The sequence below is a fragment of the Adiantum capillus-veneris genome, chromosome 18 (assembly GCF_014529385.1).
Source record: "Adiantum capillus-veneris isolate H3 chromosome 18, ASM1452938v2, whole genome shotgun sequence".
NCBI classification, from domain to species: Eukaryota; Viridiplantae; Streptophyta; class Polypodiopsida; order Polypodiales; family Pteridaceae; genus Adiantum; species Adiantum capillus-veneris.
Genome location: NC_140948.1, coordinates 4,905,902 through 4,929,109, shown reverse-complemented (window position 1 = coordinate 4,929,109; position 23,208 = coordinate 4,905,902). Strand labels below are relative to the sequence as shown.

The 23,208-nt window shown below is 38.7% G+C and overlaps 2 pseudogenes; one reads left to right on the top strand and one right to left on the bottom strand.

Moving 5' to 3' along the window:
- Positions 1–13,892, top strand: part of LOC147435169 (uncharacterized) — a 30,657-nt pseudogene extending 16,765 nt beyond the window's left edge.
- Positions 13,893–15,318: 1,426 nt separating this feature from the next.
- The window catches only part of LOC147435168 (uncharacterized), a 28,897-nt pseudogene continuing 21,007 nt past the window's right edge, over positions 15,319–23,208 (bottom strand).

Here is a 23,208-nt window from a genome sequence, read left to right as displayed (position 1 = left end):
TATTAGGCATATAGGTCAACTGTGGGACTACAACAGAGGCTGTTGGAAAGAAATTGACTAACTAGCTTATGAGTTTAGCCTCGGTGGGCTAGAAAGAGTGATGATCAGCAGAGTCCTTGAACAACTCACTTTGTGGTATCTGCCAGACTGTGCGTCAACAAGCGTGGCACTGGCCTGTGAAAAGACATTTTCTAAAACCCCAAACAAAGACTGTGTATCTTTCTCTTATGAAATCACACGATTGGTTCTCCCCACTCAATAAATAGTGGGGAAAGAATTGACCAGAGTCAAGGTGGGAAACGATCATCAAGAACATTTGGGCCCTCAATGGCCGGATAGGATGAAGGTCTTCTTATGGAAGGTGCTATGGGGAGCCATGCCAATCGTATTAGAGGTCCTTGCTAGGGGTATTGGTCCATATAGATGCTCGCAACGTAGAGTAGCTTGTGAAGATCTCTCCCACCTGTTTAGGGAATGTCCGAAAATCTGTGGACTTGCAGGAAAGATTTGCAAATGGATCCAAAAAACCTGGAAAATAGAATTCTTCAAGAATGATCTCTTCTTGGGAGGGAAGATGTTTAAGAGTCATACACTGCTCCACAAATTGTGAGATATTGCTACTTTAAACACATCTGGAAGGCAAGGAATAGTCAAATTTTTGAGAACTCTCTGGAGGTAGCTAAGTTTGAGGAGATAGTCCAAGAAATCAGGGTAACGATCATCGCCATTGGTAAGCAAAGGAACTCAGAAGAGTGGATCAAGACCCTTGGGGCTGTTGGAATGGACGTGCAAAGGTAAATGTGTGGGATCATCCATAATCATTGGGTGACTCCCCCTTCAGCCGATGTATATAGAATCCTTGATGTGGTCATGGCTTGTCACGAGCATGACAAGAATCTGTAATTTCTGGATCTATTAATATAATCCACTCACCATTGTGAGTTTTGCAAAAAAAAAAACGAATTGCATGAACATTGTTATGGAGAGTCCTGAAATTAAGAAACTCATAGAGAACATATAAGTGAAATCTTTCCGGATGTCTATAGTTAGGAGATCTTTTTGAGTTTGGGAACTTCACCTCTTAGAGATGTTTGGTATCAAGTGCGTTCATTGAGTAGAAAATCCCTCCCATTTACATGCCACTTTGAATAAAATGATGCCTTTTTCTTCATAAACTTATAGTGTGTTTCAAGTTTGATCAAATAACCCATCATGTAGATACAAATTGTAATATTTCAAAGTAATTTTACCCCTTTTGATGAACGCACAAGGTAAGCTAACATATTTCAGGCAAAGCCCTGGGGATTCTAAGTTTAAAATGACTTAGATCAGATGGCCAATTGATTATGAAGTAGATCATTTTAGCTTTTTTAGTAAATGCAATGCAAAACCAAGAAGGTCCTACTTTATGCAAGGTTGAAAGGATGTTAGATGTGCGTAAGAAAAACTTGTATGCAATGAAGAAAGCACTCAATGTTGCACATGTTAAGGAATCCTTGTGTTTGGTGTGTCTCACCCAATAAGAAGGAAGTTGAGTGCTTGAGGGTTGGATTCAAACAATACATTCAACATTCAATCCATTATTTCCATGAAACAATTTAGTGAGTTGTAGAAGTTTGAATTTGAGAGTTGATGAGTGAAGAGAAAAAGATCCCACATGCCATGTACTTCTCCTATGCCTCATGTCTCGTACAAAAAGGGATTCTTATTTCTCTATGTTATTGGCTTTCTAAAAGAAGCCTTAGAGGCCCGAGTTGATTTAGGCATACTTTCAATGTTTTCAGTGACGATTGAGACTTATCTTAAATGTTATTTCAGTTTTAAAACATTTAAATGGATCTTTTTATTTCACCTTTCATTTCATATCAAGACATGTGTTGACTTTTCTTGCATTCTATGGTTTTAAAATGCTAAAGTGAAGCTTCACCTTGCATAATTCTATTAAATTCTATATATATGTATGTATGTATGTATATATACATACATATATATATATATATATATATATATATATATATATATATATATATATATATGTGTGTGTGTGTGTGTGTGTGTGTGTGTGTGTGTGCGCGTGCGCACACACACACCTTTCATTTCATAGCTTCACATGGCTTTATTTTTCTTGCATTCTATAGCTTAAGTCCACACAGTGTTCGGGAAAGTCTCTTTTATTAAGTGGCCACCAATTGACTTTCTTTCTCGCAAAGAAGAAAATAAAAAACACCATCACAAATTTTAAAATTTGCAAGATTTTTGAACTAGTTTTTCACATATTTCACCAGTTTTTCTTCCCTTTACCATGGTTTCCAACCGGCTAGTCTTGATTTTTAACCAGCTCAAGGCTAGGCTGAGGCTTTCGGAACACTAATATTTCTAGTTAAAATCAACCTAACAATTTTATCACTTTCTTATTGTTTTAGAAAGCCATCGTGACCCTTTCACTTGTTATCCAAGTTTCCTTTGATGAAGTGCAATACTTGTGGGAACTTGTGATCACTCACTTTAGTCTCAAGATTGGCTTTATGAGCTCAAGCTTTCCATCTTGGTACCTAATTGACTCTGTCTATATCTCACTTTTTCACGCACTCATATAAATGCTACTCTTTCTTTTCTTCCAAGGATTTAATGTTTATGTAATTAGGTAAATTTTTGTGTGATCACAATGTTTTATTAATATATTAACATCCTCACACTTAACATGATCACAAACAAGCCGGTTGAGGAAAACCTGGGAACCCGTCGGGCTTCTTTGTTTTCCTTGTGGGCACGCTGGGATTTATTGTTTTTCCTATGCGCCCGTTAAGAAAATGAAGAAGTTCGGTGGACCCACAACTAAATATATAGAGGGGCCCGATCGGACTCATTGGGTGTTATTTTGTGCGCCACACACACACACACACACACACACATAATATATATATATATATATATATATATATATATATATATATATATATAAAGAAAGAGAGAGAGAGAGAGAGAGAGAGAGAGAGAGAGAGAGAGAGCTTGTTTGCAGGTACGTCGAGAGGAGAGAGGGGGTCGTGTGGGAGAGTACTTTGCATCGCATTGCATGACAACATCAGAGTACTTAACCACAAGACTCGAGAGAGTGTGTTGTGTGGTAGTGTGCTTTTTGTTGTATTGTATGGCAATAATAAGGTACCTTATCACACAATGTGAGTGTGCGCATAAGCTATTCTATAGAATAGTGCTTACCATGCGGGTATCATCTCGGTTACATGGGGAATATGATGTGCTTGTGGTAAGTATTGGCTCATCGTTTGGGTACTACGTCGATAACGTGATGATATAGGTATCCTTATGGTGAGTCAATTTCCCTTCCCCTCGCCAAAAAAAAAAAATGGGCGTCGATCGATAACGCGGCCATATGATGCTCGTATGAAAACCATTGTTGCTCTTTAGATTCAAGCGACACTCGATCAGTAACGCGGCTATAGATTCCGTTTGTTAGAAGCATTTGAAATACTTGGTTGATAACACGACCATGAAGAGTATTTCATATACAAATGTCTAAATTGTCCCCGTGATTGTTATTTTTAAGTGTTCTTGTCAAAATTTATAATATCTAATCATATTCAAAAGAAAGTTAATTCATCAATCATTGTTGGTTTTAAAACATAAGTCATAAAAATTATAATATATATGGTATCACTTTTATACAACCTCAATAGTGTCTACAATACTAATGAATGCTATCTTTGCAAAACCAAATGTTTACTAAAATTCATACTCTGCTTTTTTTTAATGTCTACAAAATAGCTAATAAACACTTAATTTAAAAAGATATATGCACACCTTTTGGATGTAAGACGTTCTATTCAATTTATGAAGTGTTTGTTGTTAGCAGATTAATCGAACGAGTGCCCACTTGGCTGGACACGTAGTCGGATGCTACATTTGTGCTTTATTATTTTTCGAGCTAGCGTAGTGATACTCTGTGTAAATCCTGATTCAAGAGTAGCAACTCAATTCCTTGATCTGCAATTTTTTCATGACATTTGCAAAAGTCCGACCACTGGCCATTTAAAAATCCCTGGGTATAAAGGCCAATAACTTTAATGTGAGAGGGGGACTTATCTTTTGGAAGAGAAGAGAGCTATGCTGTATGTATGCTCAAGCGACTACGAAGCTCCAACTTGTAAACACTTTTTCTAATGATTGGGTAATCCATTTTCAATCCTAAAACTTGCAATGGGTTCCTCTTTCCATGCTCTTTCATTCAAGTGTAAGCATTGTCAGTTTTGTTGAGGTTTACAACTACACATTAATCATCAGATTTGAGTGCTTAAATCATTGTTTTTTGACGTTTTGACCAAGACCATAAAGCGACCTTTCCAGATAGTTTTATTGTAGTTTTCAAGACCTTTTTCATGATGGATCATGATTTTGATACCTTGTCGAAATGCAACTAAACTTGGTAGGATAGTACCCCTAGGTGTCTTAGACCTCCTCCTAAAATTTTGATGTATTTTGAGTCCGTACGAGTGCCGAAATGGCTTGATGACCTACAACACTGAGAAAAGACATAAGCAGAGTTACTGATATTTGAGTGATGGTTTGCTTGTTGAATTGGTATGTTTTCTTTCTAGGTTCACTTCTTGACATTGAAAAACCTCAAATAGTCTTCGTGCCCCATCCAAGTCTCTTCCCTGAATATTCACATTATATTAATGCTATATAGCTATGCTACAAACGTCCTTCACGGCGACCTTCCACTAAGATTGGCGCCGCTGTCGGGGAGAATGATCCTTAGATGGTGAGTAATCGAGTGTGTATTTAGAGCATTCTTATTCGAAGATTTGTCTTCCATTCCATTTACACCTTAGCAATGAAGCATCTAGACATGGGATTTAGTGCTTGGTAGAGTCTAGAAGTCAAGGACTTTCTAGAACTATTCTTGAAAGGTAAAGAGGGTTGTGAGTGAGATAGCCAAAAGCATTCATTCTATAATTTTCTCGTTACTTTCAAAGTGTTGTACCATTTTTTGTTTTGAATTTATTTTGTACCATTTTGTTTGTTTTTCTTCCTAGTTTCATTTTAGTACTTAGGAGTAGGGTAAGTAGAAACTACCACCATCAAAATTGGCCTGAAAGATCAGAGAAGAAAAGAGTGAAAACGATATTTAGGCCAAAATGACCATAACTTTGAAATTCGGAAAATTTGATGTAGAGACCTGGAAAGTGATCCAAATTCAAAAAATTGTTGATCAAAGGCATCATAAGACTCTCTAGAAGTAATCTAGAAAGTTTGCGCAAATACTGTGGAGAAACATGGATCCCAATCCATGATTCCCAGAGACCATTTTTGCATAAAAGTAATCAGTGACACTATGCATAAGTGGGCATACTAAAAAATACTCAAAAATCACATTAGAATTGGCTAATAGGGCAAAAATAGCAAACAAGCATTTGCGACTCAAAGTCTGGGATTTTTTAACTTGTTGGAATCCAAATAAAAAAAGAAGTAAAAATCTGATATCCACAGAGTGTAAGCATACTACTGACCAAATTTCATATTTAGATGTGGGGGAACATGGATCGCAATCCATGTCTCCCTTGACCATCTTGAGTTGAGATTTGACTAGTAGGTAGCTGATACCATTTAAAACAACTTTCTCAAAAGGCAGAATAGCACAAAACAAAACACCCAAACAACAAGGGGACAACAACAATGAACGTTGTAGGAGTGATGCCTTCTTCAAGCGGATCTGAGGTAGAACCCATTGTTCCTTTAAAGGTAATGACTCAAGCTCAAGCTCAAGAAGCTGCCAAAAACGCAATCATTGAGGAGGAAAACATATTGCTGCCTCAAACAGAGATTGAAAACATATCGGTGAGAATTGGAAGAAAATCTTGGAAATCCAAACAAGACAAAATGAAAGCAAAAAGGCTAAAGGAAAAAATTGCTTTGGAAATGAAATTGAACCAAACAAAAGAAATTCTTTGACACGAGCAAGAGAGAATTAAGAAAAATTAAAAAGGGTTGGAAGAGTCAAAGACTAACTCAGGTGGTTCAATCTTGGTGGAAAAAAGACATATTTAAGAAATTTGGGAATTATTTAAGTTTTATTTTTTATAACGCTACTTGCAAACTACACATTATTGTGCAGTTTGATATTTCATTTGTTTGCGGGCACACTCAATTAAATCCTTTTTTTATTTAGATGGCACATTCATTTTGACGTACTTTAGCTATTTGAAAAGCCCATTACTTAATAATATTCTCTAAATATTGTGATGAACTCTCCTCTAGTTATAATATAACAAGGACGTTAGGGCATTTGGAGGTCAACTAGAAGGAGTTTGATTCTTGTTGATGAATTAAATTTAGGGCACTTGAAGGTCTATTTGAAGGCGTTAGATGCTCATTATCCCACAAAAATAACTCCTCTTAAAACACGTTTTTTTGATACAAAGTTAACAATTTGTTAAGACTAGTGGCCTTTTTGGAGGGAAAAAACATACATTTGGTTCGAGTTAGAGGTAAAAAAATTATTTATACATGGAAGCCAAGCTACCTAGCATAGAGATTTTATATATGACAAGCACTTTCAAAACTATCGAGCCTGTATCATGGCATGTATGAAAAAGGTGTGCATGCTCGAACTTAAGTGCGAGCATCCACATCAGGTTCAAACTAAAGACTGAAACTCTACTACCACTAGGTACAAAAATGGTAGAGGCTAAACCCCTATCAAATAGAAGAAGGCATAGAGGCTTGAACTTAAGTTCGATCCTCTACCCTTGCTAGATACAAAAATGGTAGAGGCTAAATGAAAGGGTGGTGGTAATGCGTATGCTAGTCTCCACCCAACCGTGCTATCTTATAGCCTCCCCCTAGCGTACACATTGTCCAGACGTGCCGGTGGCCTTGCCCATAGGACCGATGTCCTCACATTTACCCCCCCCCCCCTTGGAGAATCATTTTCGTCCTAAAAAATGATTGTAGGAAAATGTTTCTCAAGTGCGGAGACATTCTCCCATGTAGAACCTTCTTCAGGTCTATCTAGCCATTTTACCAACACCTGTCGTTTAACATGTTTTCTGGTGCGAAGCTCATGAGAATCCAAAATGTTTTTGGGCTGAGGAATGCTTGGCGGTTCGATACGGTCAACTAACACACTTGTGTCAATGACATTATCATTCTGTCCTAACTATTTTCGTAAACGGCTAACATGAAAAACAGGATGAACTCGTGAGTGCTCTAGAAGAGCTAACTTATAGGACACTTGACCTATCCGTTTGAGAATGGTAAATGGTCCACATAAGCGTGGTGACAGTTTAGCAACTTTTCCCGTCTTCAAACTTTTTAAATGCTCCAAAACTTTGAGGAAAACCTTGTCTCCTTCTTCGAAAGTAGCAAGACGATGATGCTCATCTACGTACTTCTTATATCGATCTTGAGCTGCTTAACATTCTGTCGAACAACTCGAAGCATGTAAAAATGGTCTTGGAGAGAATCCTTTGCTTATTGTATCTTCTCCTTAGCCAACCCCACCATAAAGGGTGATCTAGGTTGAAATCCATATAAAAGCATAAATGGACTAAATCCTGTAGTCACATGCTTTGATCTATTATAAGCAAATTCCAATATAGGTAAGTAGTCTTCCCAATTGATTTGCTTCTTGCTAACGTATGCTCGTAGCATATCCTCTAGCACTTGATTAACTCTTTCGGTTTGACCATCCATTTTTGGATGATCAGGCGTACTTAGATTAAGTTTAGTTTCCAACTTTTGGAACACAACTCTCCAAAAGTGAGTATCAAACTTTCGATCTCTGCAACGAATGATACTAGCTTGAAGACCGTAGAGTTTTATATATGCTCTACGAATAGCCGTGCTGATTTTGGTATCTTAACCGTAGTCTTAGTGGGAATGAATAACCCATACAACATCATGGCCACGATTTGCAGTAGGTAGTCCTACTACAAAATCCATAGAGATACTCTCCCACTTACCTTGTGGAATCTCTAAAGGATGTAAAAGGCCACCTACCTTGAGGCGCTCTGCCTTATTAACTTGGCCTTGTTGGCAGTTTAGTAGGTACTCTTGAACATCATGATGTAAGCCCGGCCAATAAAATTGTCGTCAAACTAAGGCATACATCTTTCAAATACTTGGATGAGCAGCACTTGGACTATCATGACACTCAAATAAGATTTGGCGCCTAGTGTCTGATTCCTTTGACACACATACTCTACCATTGTGGAGTAAGTAGCCATCATCAATGGAAAAATTCTTCCATCGCTTAAGCTCTTCCTAAGTAGGGGTGGAGCTCTATGTGTTGGAGTTTTTATCTGTGCCTGCAGAGACATGTTGATTTGGCTATATAGAGACATGTGAGTGTGAGGGATCCCTTTTTAAAACTGGACTCCACACTTTAGCATATGATTGATCTTGTGCACACTTACCGCGTAATAACTCCAAAAATCCACTCTTTATTTCCGTGAAAGCAAGTGAATTAATTTGAGGCATTGACTTAGTGCATCCACTACTACATTATATCGCCCCTTGTGATATTGTAGCTTACATGATAATCTTAAAGGATTTTGGCCCATCTAGCTTTATGACCCTTCAAGTCGTTTGAGTAGTAAACCATTTGATACTCTCATGGTCAAAAACTACTTCAAACTCGGCACCATATAAATAGTGTCGCCACTTTCGTAAAGCGTGAATTATGGCATAGAGCTCTCTCTCATAGACATAATAATTCTGCTGAGCTCTATCTAACTTTTTACTTTCAAAGGCTATAGGTCTTCCCTCCTGGAGAAGTACCGCACCAATTGCTTTATCACTAGCATCAGTCTCTACCACAAACGGCTTAAGTGGGTCAATGATTGCTAGGATGGGAGCAGTGGCTATAACTACCTTGAGTTGTTCAAAACTGCGTTTTTGGGCTTCTTCCCAAGAAAAGGTCTTACCTTTTTCTTTAAGTTGATCCGTCATAGGAACTAGGATGTGGCCATCGAAGAATGGCAGCGCCTTGTTAGTGTCCATTTTGATGCCAGAATAAGAGATCACATGACAGAGGTAATGTATCTCTGTTTTAAAGAAATTGCACTTGCTTTGCTTAGCATACAACACGTGAGCTCGTAGCTATTCGAACGCTAATTGTAAGTGTTCAATGTGTTCATCTTTAGTCTTATTGTAAATGAGAATGTCATCAAGGAAAAACAAAACAAATTTTCCAAGATAGGGATGTAAGACACTATCCATGAGTGTCATAAATGTAGCTGGAGCATTGGTTAAACCAAAAGGCATAACCAAAAATTCAAAATGTGCGAACCGTGTTCTAAAGGAAGTTTTGGAGATATCTTGCAAAAGGATACGCACATGGGGTTATCTTGGACGAAGATCTATCTTTTCATAGTATTTTGCCCCATAGAGTTGATCAAACAACTCATCCACTCTTGGCAGAGGATACTTATTCTTGATGATTATGGCGTTTAATCCGCGATAATCTACGCACATGCGCATAGTACCATCTTTCTTTTTTATCAATAGAATTGGTGATACCCAAGGCAAAGTTCTAGGTCTAATGAAACCACGGGCGAGGTAGTCAGCCAACTGACTCTCAACCTCCTTGGCTTCTTTAGCACTCATACAATAAGGTGGTTTACTCACCGGTTTAGTGCCTGGCAAGACATCTATGCCATGTTGCACATCACGTGTAGGGAATAAACCCGGCGGTAAATCACTTAAGAGTACATCACTATACTCCGTGAGTAAGTGAGTTAGCTTTTGCCGTGCAAAAGGAGAAAGTAAACTAGAGTTATGCTGGGATGGAGAATCTTGTAATTCCTGTAATATTTGTTGTACATCAGTTGTATGTTGCTCTATAGAATTAACATTGAGAGCATTGTGCTTGCTAGATTTGTGAACACTTTGCTTATCATTAGAATTCATTGCACTTTGCATACCATTACTAGAATTCACGGCACTTTGCTCTTGAGAATTCACAAAACTCGGAGACAAGCAGTAACACAAAAAGACTTCATCTATTGAATCCGTTTTCTGCAAAATAGAAATCTTGGCTTTGCATATAAGAGGTGCAGATGGTATATTTTTCTCACCAAGCAAAAGAACATGTTTACCATTGGCCATAAAGGATAAAAAGTTGTGTTTATAACTAGTGTGCAATGTGTTTCCTAAACCATGCAGCCACTCTCGTCCTAAAACTACATCAACACGGTCCATGTTTATAACTTGAAAGTCAAGGGTCATCGTATGAGCTTGAAAAATAAGCTCAACCCCTTGAACTACCATGTCCCATACTTCTTTATCATTGACAGACATCTGCTCGACCACATACTTGTGAGAGCAGGGAGTCTGTGTAAGTTTCAATTTCTTGACTAGCTTATAGTTCAGGAAGTTGTGAGTTGCACCATTATCCACTAAAATACAAACACGTTGTCCATTAATAGTGCCATGCATGTGAATCAAAGCATGGGGGCCAAAGGTGGACTGCCACATTGAAGCAGACACACATCACTTGTGCTTTTATTCCATATGAAGAACCTCTAGAACACAATATTTAGGAGATGAATCTAATGTGAGGCGTTGCACCGTGTGCATGGCCTTTTCTTTGCCTTGAAAAAGAGGAAAATCTTTCTTGTTATGCTGGTCCTAAAGACATCTAAAACACAAATTGTGTTTCTTTGCACGCTCAAAATCAGTAGTGATGAGAGACCCACGTATCTCATGATTGCTTAGGCTTCTTAGCCTCTTGTGGACATGCAGAGGTAGATTGTCTCTTATTCCTCTTGGAACGTGTAGGAGATCTACCTCGCCATTGGCTCTTAGCCACATTGCTCTTAGTAAAATTATTCTTAGAGTAGGAAACATTTCCTTTCCTCTCTTGGTCATCATCATATCTTTGAGCATGACTCATGACTTCTTTCAAAGTTTTTGGATGTTGGGTCTTGACATGAAGACGATAGTCTTTGTCAAGTCTCCTATGAAAACCCAATATCTTTTAGAATTCATCTAGACCTTCTAGTTTTAATATGATTTTCCGATATTTGGAAAGGTACTGTGTGAGAGAGAGGCCAAACATGCAGCATGCATCCCATGCTAACCAATTCTTGTCTTCTTCATTGGAGTCCAAAAACTCTTTGGAGAAAGAAGCTTGAAATGTAGCCCAAGATGGAGGACGAGCATCTATTGAAAAAGTCATCCACCACTTATAGGCCTTGCCTTTAAGAGATAGACTTGTTTCCACAGTTGTCTTTATATCCGGGGTGTGTCTCAATCTATGAATATCACTCCATTTGTGTAAGAACGTATTGATTGTATCCTTGTTGCGATCACGCTCTTCCTTGTGAAACTCAGGAATGGTGCTACCTTCTGCATCTTCTGAAGGACTTGTCTCTTGGACTCCTTGACTCATGCAAGCTTGGTTCCCTTTAACCATGCCACTTATGGCTCCTTGAGCCGTCTGTGAATTCATAAATTTCACAAGTAACTCCGTAAGATTGGTAACATTTGGATTGAGTGCATAGAGGTTGCGTTCAAGTACGCTTTGGAAATTTTCCAAATTCTTGAAAGCAACCATATCTACAAGGCCATGATCTCCTAGATCATCATCCTCATGCATATTAGTGTCAACAACACCCGTGGTGCCCTGATTTTGATCTACGTGCTCAAAATCAAAAGTGTACGTAGGTGGGATATTCTCACTGGCCATGCATTAGGGAAGCTTTGGACTCTCAAATGGGCCCTATAAGGACTTTGACTTTATCCCTCTTGTCCAAAACGGACGCACGATAAATTTTTTACAAATGAAATCAAAACTTGTCGAAAGTTTTGGATTTAGAATGTACTCATCAAGATCTATCCATTGATATATAGCATGCCATCAGATTCCTTATATTCTAGAAGATTTCATTTTTTGATGTGACAACTCCGTCTTATAAATGGAATCTCTCCCCACATTTCAACTTTAGTGGGGAGGCCATAACTTCTACAAATCAACTCTAAAATTGTCAAAATTTGGGGATTTAGACCTACTTTCTAAGACCTTTCCAATGATATGTTGGTTGATAAGGTTTTGACAAAGCGTTTATGTACTTCATCGAGTTGCCCACTTTGGACAAGAGAGGCAAAGTCAAACCTCCTTATAGGGCCCCTTTGAGAGTCCAAATTTTCCCTAATGGTAAACACACACTAATGTGAAGAGAGAGAAAAAAACGTCAACTTGTACCTTGTGAAATTGAAGTCTTTGTGTTTTGTAAGCTCCGCGATTTGCATTGCATGCGAACTTCGTCTTGCAAGAATTGTAGTGCTTCACGTGTCATTCGTCATAAGAACACCTTTGTTGATTCTTCACAAAAACTCATTGTTTTTGTGAAGGATTTTGTTCACTTTGAGGCTATCTCCTTGAGGGAAAAAGAATTTTTGGAGGAAAACTTGCCTTACTTCGAGAAGTGAAAAGGAAGGGTGAAACTGCTTCCTTGAAGTTTGAAGCTTTATCTTTCCTTCTAATTTTCTTTTAAAGACAAGTATGCTATCTTTTCTTGTTATACACAACAAGGGTCAACAGCTTGATGGTAAAGTGTTGGCCTCTTACCCTCATGGGGTGGGTTCAACCCTCCTTCATGCAAGGGTTAAGCAGGCCTTCCTACACGCATAACCAATGGAAGCCTACGGAGCCTTGATGCCATAGAGTTGCCAGTTGAGTTTGCCTTGGTTGCCCGTCTTAGTCATGCGTTGTGGGGGTGCATAGGTAGCTTTCCATGTTTGCCTTTGCACGCTGCACACAGGATACTGTGCTACTTTCTTTTTGTTGCACAATGACCACGTCCCTATCTGCCAAACATGGGAGAGAAGCACCACGTCACATGCACATGCAACCAGCTTTTCCCCTTTCCCAAAAATATCTCTGATACCAGTGAAAAGGTGGTGGTAATGCGGGTGCTAGTCTCCACTCAACCGTGCTATCATATAGCCTCCCCCTAGCATACACATTGTCCAGCCATGCCGGTGGCCTTGCCCATAGGACCCATGTTCTTACACTAAACCCTTACCAAAGAAAAGAACACATGGAGGCTCTAACTTAAGTTTGAACCTCTACCCTTGCCAAATACAAAAAGGGTAGAGGTTAAATCTCTACCCAATAGGAAGGCGTGAAGGCTTGAACTTGAGTTTTTGAGCCTCTACCCTTGCTAGATACAAAAAGGAAAATATGAAATGGGGGGGGGGGGGGGGGGGGGAGAGAGAGAGAGAGAGAGAGAGAGAGAGAGAGAGAGAGAGAGAGAGAGAGAGAGTTGTGGGGGGTGTAGGTGGCTTTTGCTATCTGTCTTCGCGCGTTGTGCATAGGAAACTGTGTCGCCTTCTTTTTTTTATCACAGTGACCATTTCGCTGTCTACGGAACATGGGAGAGAAGCAGCACGTTGCATGCACATGCAACCCGCTTTTCCCCTTTCCCCAAAATAGCTTTGATACCAGTGAAAGGACGGTGGTAATGCGTGTGCTAGTCTCCACCAAACCGTGCTATTTTATAGACTCTCCCTAGCATACACATTGTCCTGCCGTGCCGATGGCCTTACCCGTAGGACTCATGTCCTTACACTAAACCCTTACCAAATAAAAGAAGGCATGGAGGCTCAAACTTAAGTCCGAACCGATACCCTTGCCAAATACAAAAAGGGTAGAGGTTAAATCCCTACCCGATAGAAGAAGGCGTGGAGGCTTGAACTTAAGTTTGAGCCTCTACCCTTGCTAGATACAAAAAGAAAAATATGAATACTTTATTCTTCTAATTGAGTTGATGATGATGATTTTGTAGAGTGAAATGCTAGGAATTGACGAAGAGACGCAGGCAATAACTCTCGGCTGTTTTATATTCGCAGAATATTTTAGATTTTGATTTCAATAAGCGACTATGGCTTTGTAAATAATTGTAGTGGGAACCTCCCTTATGGGACATGCAAGAACTAATGAGCTTCACCCATTTACAAAAGTGAAGTGGTTGTAAAAGAGGGGTCTCGCTCAAATTTTGGCACCGTAAACTCATAAATAATATATTAAATACCAAACTCCACAAGAATAGGTGCCATGGAGTTTGGGGTTAGATTTAGGCCTTTCTCTTGGAGATTTTCTTCTCTACACTCTTATGCTATGTTTAATTAGCTGGCTACTCTCTAATCAAGTCTCTATCTCTTACATTTCTCTTACACACTCTTACAATCTTTTCTATGTCAATTCCATGTTCTGTGTGTGTGTGTGTGTGTGTGTGTCATATTCTAGGTGTGTGTGTGTTCTTGGAAATTGGGAAAAGAGGTGGACAGGTTGATGGTGATGTCTGTGAGCAAGGATAAATGGTTTTAAGCAACCGGCCTCCCCTTCTTCTCGGAAAGGTGGTACCAGAGCTACGAGTTTGAGGAAATCAACAATCAAACTCCAACTCCAAAGAGGAAACTTTCAATTGGCAAACAATTGGTAATATCAAATTTGCAAACTCAAGTTAATCGTCGGTGATCCATCGATAAATAGACAAGTTAACAAGTTCATCTTCTTAACGACAACGAGGTTCGACATGCTCAATTTGAATTTTAATTGATGGCTAATTCTTGTCGATTGTGAAAGAGAGAGAGAGAGAGAGAGAGAGAGAGAGAGAGAGAGAGAGAGAGAGAGAGAGAGAGAGAGAGAGAGAGAGAGAGGGTCGAAGAAAATACAGGAACTTGAAGATTTGGAAGAGTCTTGATTCAATAGAATTGGCAATCAAGGTCGATCTCAAAAGAGATTTACAAATTAACGACATCGACGTTGTAAATTAAGACAAAATTGTGAGGAATCCAGAAGAAGACGATGATGAAGAGCTTTGGAGGAATCCTGTGATCCGGTACCAACATCAGATTTTAAAGTGTCGAGGAGGAAAATTGATTCAAGGGCTTATCAAATTGCAACTTCTGGCTCGCACCTATCGTGGGAAGGCCCGTCTACACCCCTCCAAGCCACGGGAGTGACCTGCATGAAAACACTCGAAAACATTATCAAAAGGGTCGCCTAGGACCGCTGGGCAAAAGCCTGGTCTTTCATGCAAGCGAGATCCCTTTTTGCTCGCCATCCTGTTCCCTCTCCCTCTCACATTGTGGGCCAATCACTCCTGCATGCCGTCGACCTCATAAACCAGGTGTCCACACACATTTAATGAACATTGCAAGCTTTAAAGAAAAAAAATCCCTTTATCTAAGCCTCTAATCACCCCTTCAATCGATAAACTCCTAACTTGACTGGCCGCCCATTGGGTTCTAAGGAGAAATTCTCTCTCCAAAGCTCGACTTTTCCACTTCTCACAAGTCAGTTTTCCCCAATTGACTCAACGGGTCGGCACTGGCACATGATATTCCCACAATTGCCAAAGATATTAGATCAGAAATTGTCAGCTCTCCCAATTTAATTCCTCCTTGAAACCGACTATCACAATGGAGCTGAAAAATCACCTGCCAAGGATCCAAACATCCTCAAATTAATAGAATTTTTAATCAATTTGGATAACTTGTGGATTTGTTTTACGACTGATATTGATCTTTGGGGATACGGGAGATGATCGGACACTGCAAAACTCGACCAGCTTGCAGATGAACCATTTGACAGCTGAGTCTTTCAGCAATTTCCTAGCGCATCGCCATTCTGGACTAAACGCCAATGCAAGTTTAAGTTAGATACATTTCACTTCTATTATGTATGTTACTCTCTTTCACTTATTCCGCATATTGCATATGTAAATATTGCCATATAGCCCTTTTAACACAAGAATGGTAACCTAACAGGACATAGAAGTGTCCTTTCAGGTTTTGGGAAAAAATTCCAAAACCATAGTAGATCCACTCATTTTGAAAAATCCTTTCATGAGCTTATATTTCAATAACTAATACATATGGAAAAAATGAGAAAGTTGTAATTTTTCTCATCCCTTGGTCACTACAAGCCTCCAAAGTTGATGGACCAGTGCATTTTGCCCAAAACAACAATTTCTTACAGTTGATTGACAGTTGATTGCATATAAATAAGAGTGGGGATTTTTGTAGGACATGAGATAAAATGCCCCGTCAACTCCAATGGGTTGGTGACCAAAACACATGGTTGCTTTTACCTCACTAATTTGTTTTTGGGCAAAAGAAATAGGTACAAAAAAGTTACATTTTTTCCATTCTGCGGACCTATCATCAAAGTTTCTATAGTCACACTCAATATAGATACTGTATACATGTTTTCTTAGTTCCCTTTGGGCCTTTGGATTCAAAAGGAGCCCTGGAGCATGTCAAAAGGATAATGGATCTCTTACAATTGGAACCTTGGGGACAATGATAAAGTGCTAAATACAGCAAACATGAAAAAACTGGGTTTAGCATTATGACCTCTAGAAACCCATAGAAACTACTCAATATCTAGCCAAGTTTGTAGTCTATGATTAGATATGGTTATTACCTACAAAATACACACAATTGGCCTCAGAAACTAGCAATATTGAGAAAGTTATACTTGCTACTCTAAAATGTATCATATTCTTCAGCAATCAAAAAACTCAACCATCATCATATACTATGCTATATAGCATATTAGGTCCCCCAAAACTCAAGAAAGATTAGCTTTATGTTATACATTACACTTACACAATCAAAATTGAATTTGAATATCAAGAAAGCCACTAAAAAAATCATAAAAGTGCTAATTTTGGCCAAAAAACAGGATTATGCAATTCTTGTAAATTGGTCATAACTTTGAATTTTAACACTTAGCTCTCCCTACAAGCATCGAAACATGTTGAGAACTATGAAGACCTAACCTCTAGCCATCTAAACCTCACAAACATGAAGTTTAGAGTGGTATAGTTGCCAAAAATTGAAAAAAAAGCCAAAAACAACACCCGTTTTTTCACACAGTTTAGGTTCAAAAATGTTGTGCAAGAGTAAGGTTAATGGTGAGATCGATACTCCAAAAAAAATGCTAAGTTTTTTTCAGCTCATAAGGCAACTTTGTGGATATATAGCACCTAGAAATTCATTTTCATACTCTTCAAATAATTCAAGCAAAATGGTCACTTAACAGGAGACAAAAGTGTCCAAGGACATAAAAGTGTCATGTTACCATTCTAGTGTTAAGCATTATTATTATAAAAACACACAAAAAAAGGCAAGAAATTATGGCACACCTTCCACAAGAACCCACAATTGCTTAATAGCTTGTCAATCTGCAACAATCTCTCACATATGAACGCATGCAAAGGCAAGAGCTTGAAGATAAATTAATGCATTCTGCACGCACAAAATTTGCACCGGTACCCAAGCAAAACAAAATTAGTAGAAAAGCATTCACTTTCAAGGACTTTGGTGGCACTAAAGATACTAGCACGGTTCTAGCATGGGTTAGTCAGCTAGATGAATATTTTCATGATGAAGACTTTCTTGAATGTGAAATGGTAAAATGTGCATCAAATCATCTCACTAGCAGGCTGCACTGTGGTGGAACGCAACCACAGAGCACGAGAAAAGACCACGTACCTGGCATGCATTTAAAAAAGTGTTTTTACCTCAATTTTTGCCCACACAATACGAAGCTAAAGCACGACGCCAATGGGATTTAATTTGACAGGGTCAAAATGAAGATGTACATGGTTACACTGATCATTTTTGAAACTGTTTAATTCAATTGTAAGCTATTGAAAATGTTAGTTGCAGGAAATTGAAGCATAAGTACATATTAGCCTTGGCACTACAAGTGGTGCTGAGGTACATATGTTCGAACCAGATTCTCTCTCAAAAGCTATTAATTTGGATCTAAACACAAAGAAGAAGAAAGGTGGACAACCCTCTCACACTAATCAAACTGCTAACGCTAACCGTAACAAGAGACCTCCTTTCTCTACTAACTTTTGATAGAAACAAACATCAAAGCCGTACCTTTTTCAAGAGATGCAGATTTGACAATTCTCCTACTACTGCTCAACCTCATAGCAACAACAACAACAACAACAACAACAACACGTAGCAATGAGGCAACCAAAATTTTTCCAACCAACGTCCTGCTCAAAACTCTAATGGTAACAGAAAGGTAAATTGGTTTAAATGCTTTCAGTATGGTCACTATGCAAATAAGTGCCCAAAAGGTTCTGTTAAGAGCAATGGCCAATCCAATGGAGTCAACCAAAATCCAAGACAAAAACCCTTTAACAACAACTGCCCCAACAATGCTACTCTCAACCTCATTGAAGATACTGATCCCGACGACAATGAAGTGGAAGCTAGTTACAGTGAGGATATGATCCTGAGTATAATCACGATGACAACCCATATCAGTGTACTGCTATCTCCTCAGACATGTTTAAAGTGCAAGGCACTGTTAAGGGTGAAAGTGTCACAATTCTGCTAGATGATGGTAGTAGCCACAATTTCATTTCTACATGCTTGGCAGGACAACTCTCTCTCTCTCTCTGAAATCTCATCACCTCACAAAGTCAAAATTGTTTTAATAATCAACGTTTTAATTGTAAAACCCAAGTCACTGTTGAAGTTGGCATTGGTGAATTTACACAAACATGAACATTTCTGGTAGCACCATTGCATGGTCTTGATATGATTTTGGGAATGCCTTTCGTCATGAATTTGACCCGTTGATTAATTATAAAACACGTACTATGTGTCTCACTCATAATAATAAAAACTTTTCCATCCAAGAAATACTAGCATATCAAAAATTTCTACTCCTCTCTCACACTCAAGCCAAAAGAGTAATTTGAAAACAGGGGAAAACATATCTAGTGTTGGTAAATCAAATTTTTGCTGAAACTAAAACTTCACACAAATCTACACACGATGAAGTTCTCTCACAATTTAAAGATTGTTTTATCCATGATCTTCCACTTGGGATTCCACCTTCACGTCCCAAAGATCACAAAATAGACATTATATCGGGTAGTGAACCTCCTTGTAGAGCACCTTATCGTGTAAATCCAATCGGACACAGGAAGATACAAACTCAAATCAATGATCTACTTGACTGAGGCCTAATTCAACCTAGTAGTTCACCATATGGAGCTCTAGTATTTCTTATCAAGAAGGAAAATGGAACCTTTCGTATGTGTATTGACTGTATAGGGCTTTAAACAAGATCACCATTAAGAATAAGTTTCCTATTGCTAGAATGGATGACCTATTAGACAAACTGAAAGGGGCAAACATTATGTGAAATTTGGACTCACAAAGGGGCCCTTTAAGGAGTTTGACTTTACCTCTCTCTACCAAAATGGCCGCATGGATAATTTTTTGCAAACAAACACCAAAGTTGGTGGAGGTTTGACAGTTAGAATGTCCTCTTCAAGCTCTATCTACTGATTCTAACTGCCAACCCTCCGCCAAATTTTGAGTTTGTTTGCAAAAATTTATCCATGCACCCATTTTGGTAGAGAGAGGTAACGTCAAACTCCTTAAAGGGTCCTTTGTGAGTCCAAATTTCACCTAATGCATTTTTAGCAAAATTGACCTTAAATCAGGGTATCATCAAGTCAAAATGTTTGAACATGATGTCTACAAAACTGCTTTCAAAACACAAATTGGACACTATGAATTTCTTGTCATGCCATTTGGTTTGACAAATGCACGAGCCACATTCACACGCATGATGAACATAATTTTCAGTGACCATCAAGATTTTGTGATTGTATTTTTTGATGAAATTCCGGTATTCAATAAATCTGAGAAAGAGCATAAAGAGCACTTAACATGTGTATTTGATCTGCTCGCACAAAATCACTTGTATTTGAATCCTGAAAAGAGTTGATTTTTCCAATATGAAATAGAATATTTGGGACACGTCGTATCAGGTAAGGGAATACATGTAGACCCCAAGAAAATTGAAGCCATTCAGTCATGGACTAGACCCAAAAACTTGCATGAACTACGTTTTTTCATCGGTCTTTGTAGCTATTGCATGAAATTTATTTGTAACTTTGCTTACAAGTCACATTATTTGACTCTGTACCTATATTGAAACTGCCTGATTTTGAAAGACCATTCTTTGTCGTAGTCATTGATGCTAGTGGAAAAGGTATCGGTGTAGTCCTTATGCAAGATAACCATCCACTCGCTTTTGAAAGTTGTAAATTCAAACCTTCTGAAATAAAGTTCGGTACTTATGATAAAGAGTTGACTGTTGTGGTACATGCATTGAAAATGTAGAAACACTATGTAATGGGTACTGACTTGATCATTAAAACTGATCAACAAAGTATCAAATATTTACTTTCTCAACCCGTATAGATGATAGACATATTAAGTGGGCTGCTTTTATCCAAATTTTTTAGCCCAACATTCAATACCATCCTGGTATAGAAAAGGTTGTAGCTGATGCTTTGAGTAGAAGACCTTCACTTAATAATCTATCAACCATTATGTGAACTTCAATTGACACTATGCCTGCCACTTATGCACATGATGATGACTTCAAAAAGACATGGTTGCATATGCTTGAAAATTTTGTGCACACATTTTTGAAATACACTATTCAACAATACTTCCTTTATTCCAAACAGAAATTGTGTGTGACTAAACCTTTTCGTACATTAATTATGGAAGAATTGCACAAACCACCCTATGCTCGACATAGAGGATTTGCTGCAACTTTTCAAAATTTATGTCGTGATTTCTATTGGCCTACTATGAGAATTGATGTTAAATAGTATGTTTCAATTTGTTTGATTTTCCAAACGATCAAAGCAACAATAGGTAAGGAATTGGGACCTTTACACCCTCTCCCTATTCTTAAAAACCTTGGGAACATATTTCAATGGATTTTGTTATTGGTTTCCCACTCATGGTGCACAAGCATGACATGATTTGGACTGTTATTGACATTTTTCTAAACAAGTGTATTTCATTCCTTGCAAGAAAACACTCACAAGAGCTTTACACTGAACATGCTAACAAGCACCGCAAGGCACACCACTTTAAGGAAGGTAATTATGTTTTACTTTGCATTAAAAAATGAAGGATCAAAAGTGTTGATACAAATGTCTTTGTTAAGCTTGATCCTTGCTTTTATGGACCTTTTAAAATTTCAGCTACCATTAATGATGTTTCTTTCCATTTAGACCCACCTTCACATTGGCACATTCACAATGCATTTCACATTAGTCTTTTAAGGCCATTCAGAGGACCCCTACCTACACATCACATTTATGAAGACCCACCTTCACTTATAGACCAAGAAGAGAACCTCATCCCTGACAAAATAGTTGACCACAAGACCATCACTACACGCACTGGTATGGTTTATAATCGTTACCTTTTGACTTTCAAGGGCCACCCTAGAGAGGATGCCAAACGGATGGCTGAAAATTTCTTTCACAACTTCCCAGACCTTCTCCACATTTTCCATCACTCACGGTCCAATTGATTTGTCTATTGAGCAACTGAGGACAGTTGCTATCCCAGGTGGGAGGGATGTTACGTGAATAGTCACCCTCCTGATGTAGTCGTTAGCTGCAATTGGGATAGCTAACATAATTGTTAATTATGTGCTGTCTTTTTTATTTTTCTAATTGAGTCGATGATGATGATTTTGTAGAGTGGAATGCTGGGAGTTGACGAAGAGCTACAGGCAATAACTCGATCGTTTTATATCGCATTGTATTATAGATTTTCATTTCAATAAGCCACTATGGCTCTGTAAATAATTGTAGTGGGAACCTCCCTTATGGGACATGCAAGAACTAATGAGCTTCACCCATTTACAAAAGTAAAGTGGTTGTAAAAGAGGAGTCTTAAATTTTTGCACCTTAAACTCACAAATAATATATTAAATACCAAACTCCACAAGAATAGGTTCCGTGGAGTTTGGGGATAGATTTAGGCCTTTCTCTTGCAGATTCTTTCTCTACAATCTTATGCTATGCTTAATTTGTTGTGTACTCTCTAATCACACACTCTTACAATCTTGTCTATGTCAATTGTATGTTCTGTGTGTGTGTGTGTGTGTGTGTGTGTGTGCGCACGCGCGCACGTGTGTGTATATGTGTGTGCTTGGAAATTGTGAAAAGAGGTGGATAGGTTGATGGTGAAGTCTGTGAGCAAGGTTGAACGGTTTTAAGCAACGGGTCTCCCCTTCTTCTCCCAACAATGGAAGACAAGCTTGTTAGCTCCAACTCCGGCTTGCATGTGTGGATGCCGACCCTATCCCCCTGCGATGCCCTCATTTGCCATGTCAACTAAACCCATATGCTCCAATGTGCAAGATGGATTTGCAATCCAGGTACATTGGTGGAAGACATGCTTGTTAGGCCCAACTCTAGCGTACATGAGGAGGAGCAGATGCCTACCCTCTCTTCTTGTGATTCCATCATGCGCCATGTCAACTACATGCTCAGGCTTTGATGTGTAAGGCTACACCGCATGATAGGATTCTATTTTAGAGAATATCTATGAAGGAGATCGCATATGAACTAGAGAATATCTATGAAGGAGATCGCAGATGATCTAATTCATGACTGCCATCAATTTGGTCTGCCTTGTATGAGCACCTTTAGATCCAAGCTCTCGTATGCTATTACCAAGAAAATAGAGGCTATGCAAAAGGCTTCCCAGTGTGATAGAATTCTCTCAACATGTAGTACAAGTGCAAATAATAAATTATAAGGAACCCAAATTCGAAAGCCTACACAAACTGGTATAGCTTGTGGCATTGCACAAAAGTAGGACGAGCTTGCAGCATGCAATTCACACCCTCTGTGAACAGGAAGAGCCCGATTCTTGAAAGAGGGAGTTCTTGACGCACAACCTGATGAGAAGCTTGAGTCACCTCGGTGAGGCATGGGAAGCTAAGGCACCTCAATGAGGAGGTATTAGAATCCTAGAAATGTGGAGCAGTGACGACATGCCCACTCCCAACCATCATATTTGATGACCGTCATGTTTGAAATTCAATTTAAAGTGAACTCTTTTCACAATTGGCCATCACGTTTGCATATCATTTACCTTTATGCCTTGCTAATACTAGTTGTTTATGTTTTGAAAGGGCTCCACCTCAACTTTGAATGAGCAAGCCTCAGGGTAGGTTCAAAGTGCCCCTGTGTTGCATGCCAGCTCAAGCTTTTTTGCATCACTATAGTTCACACAAGGTGTCCAAGGCTCAATTTTGCGAATACACACATTTCAAACAACAAATCAAATATAGAACTTGGCTACATT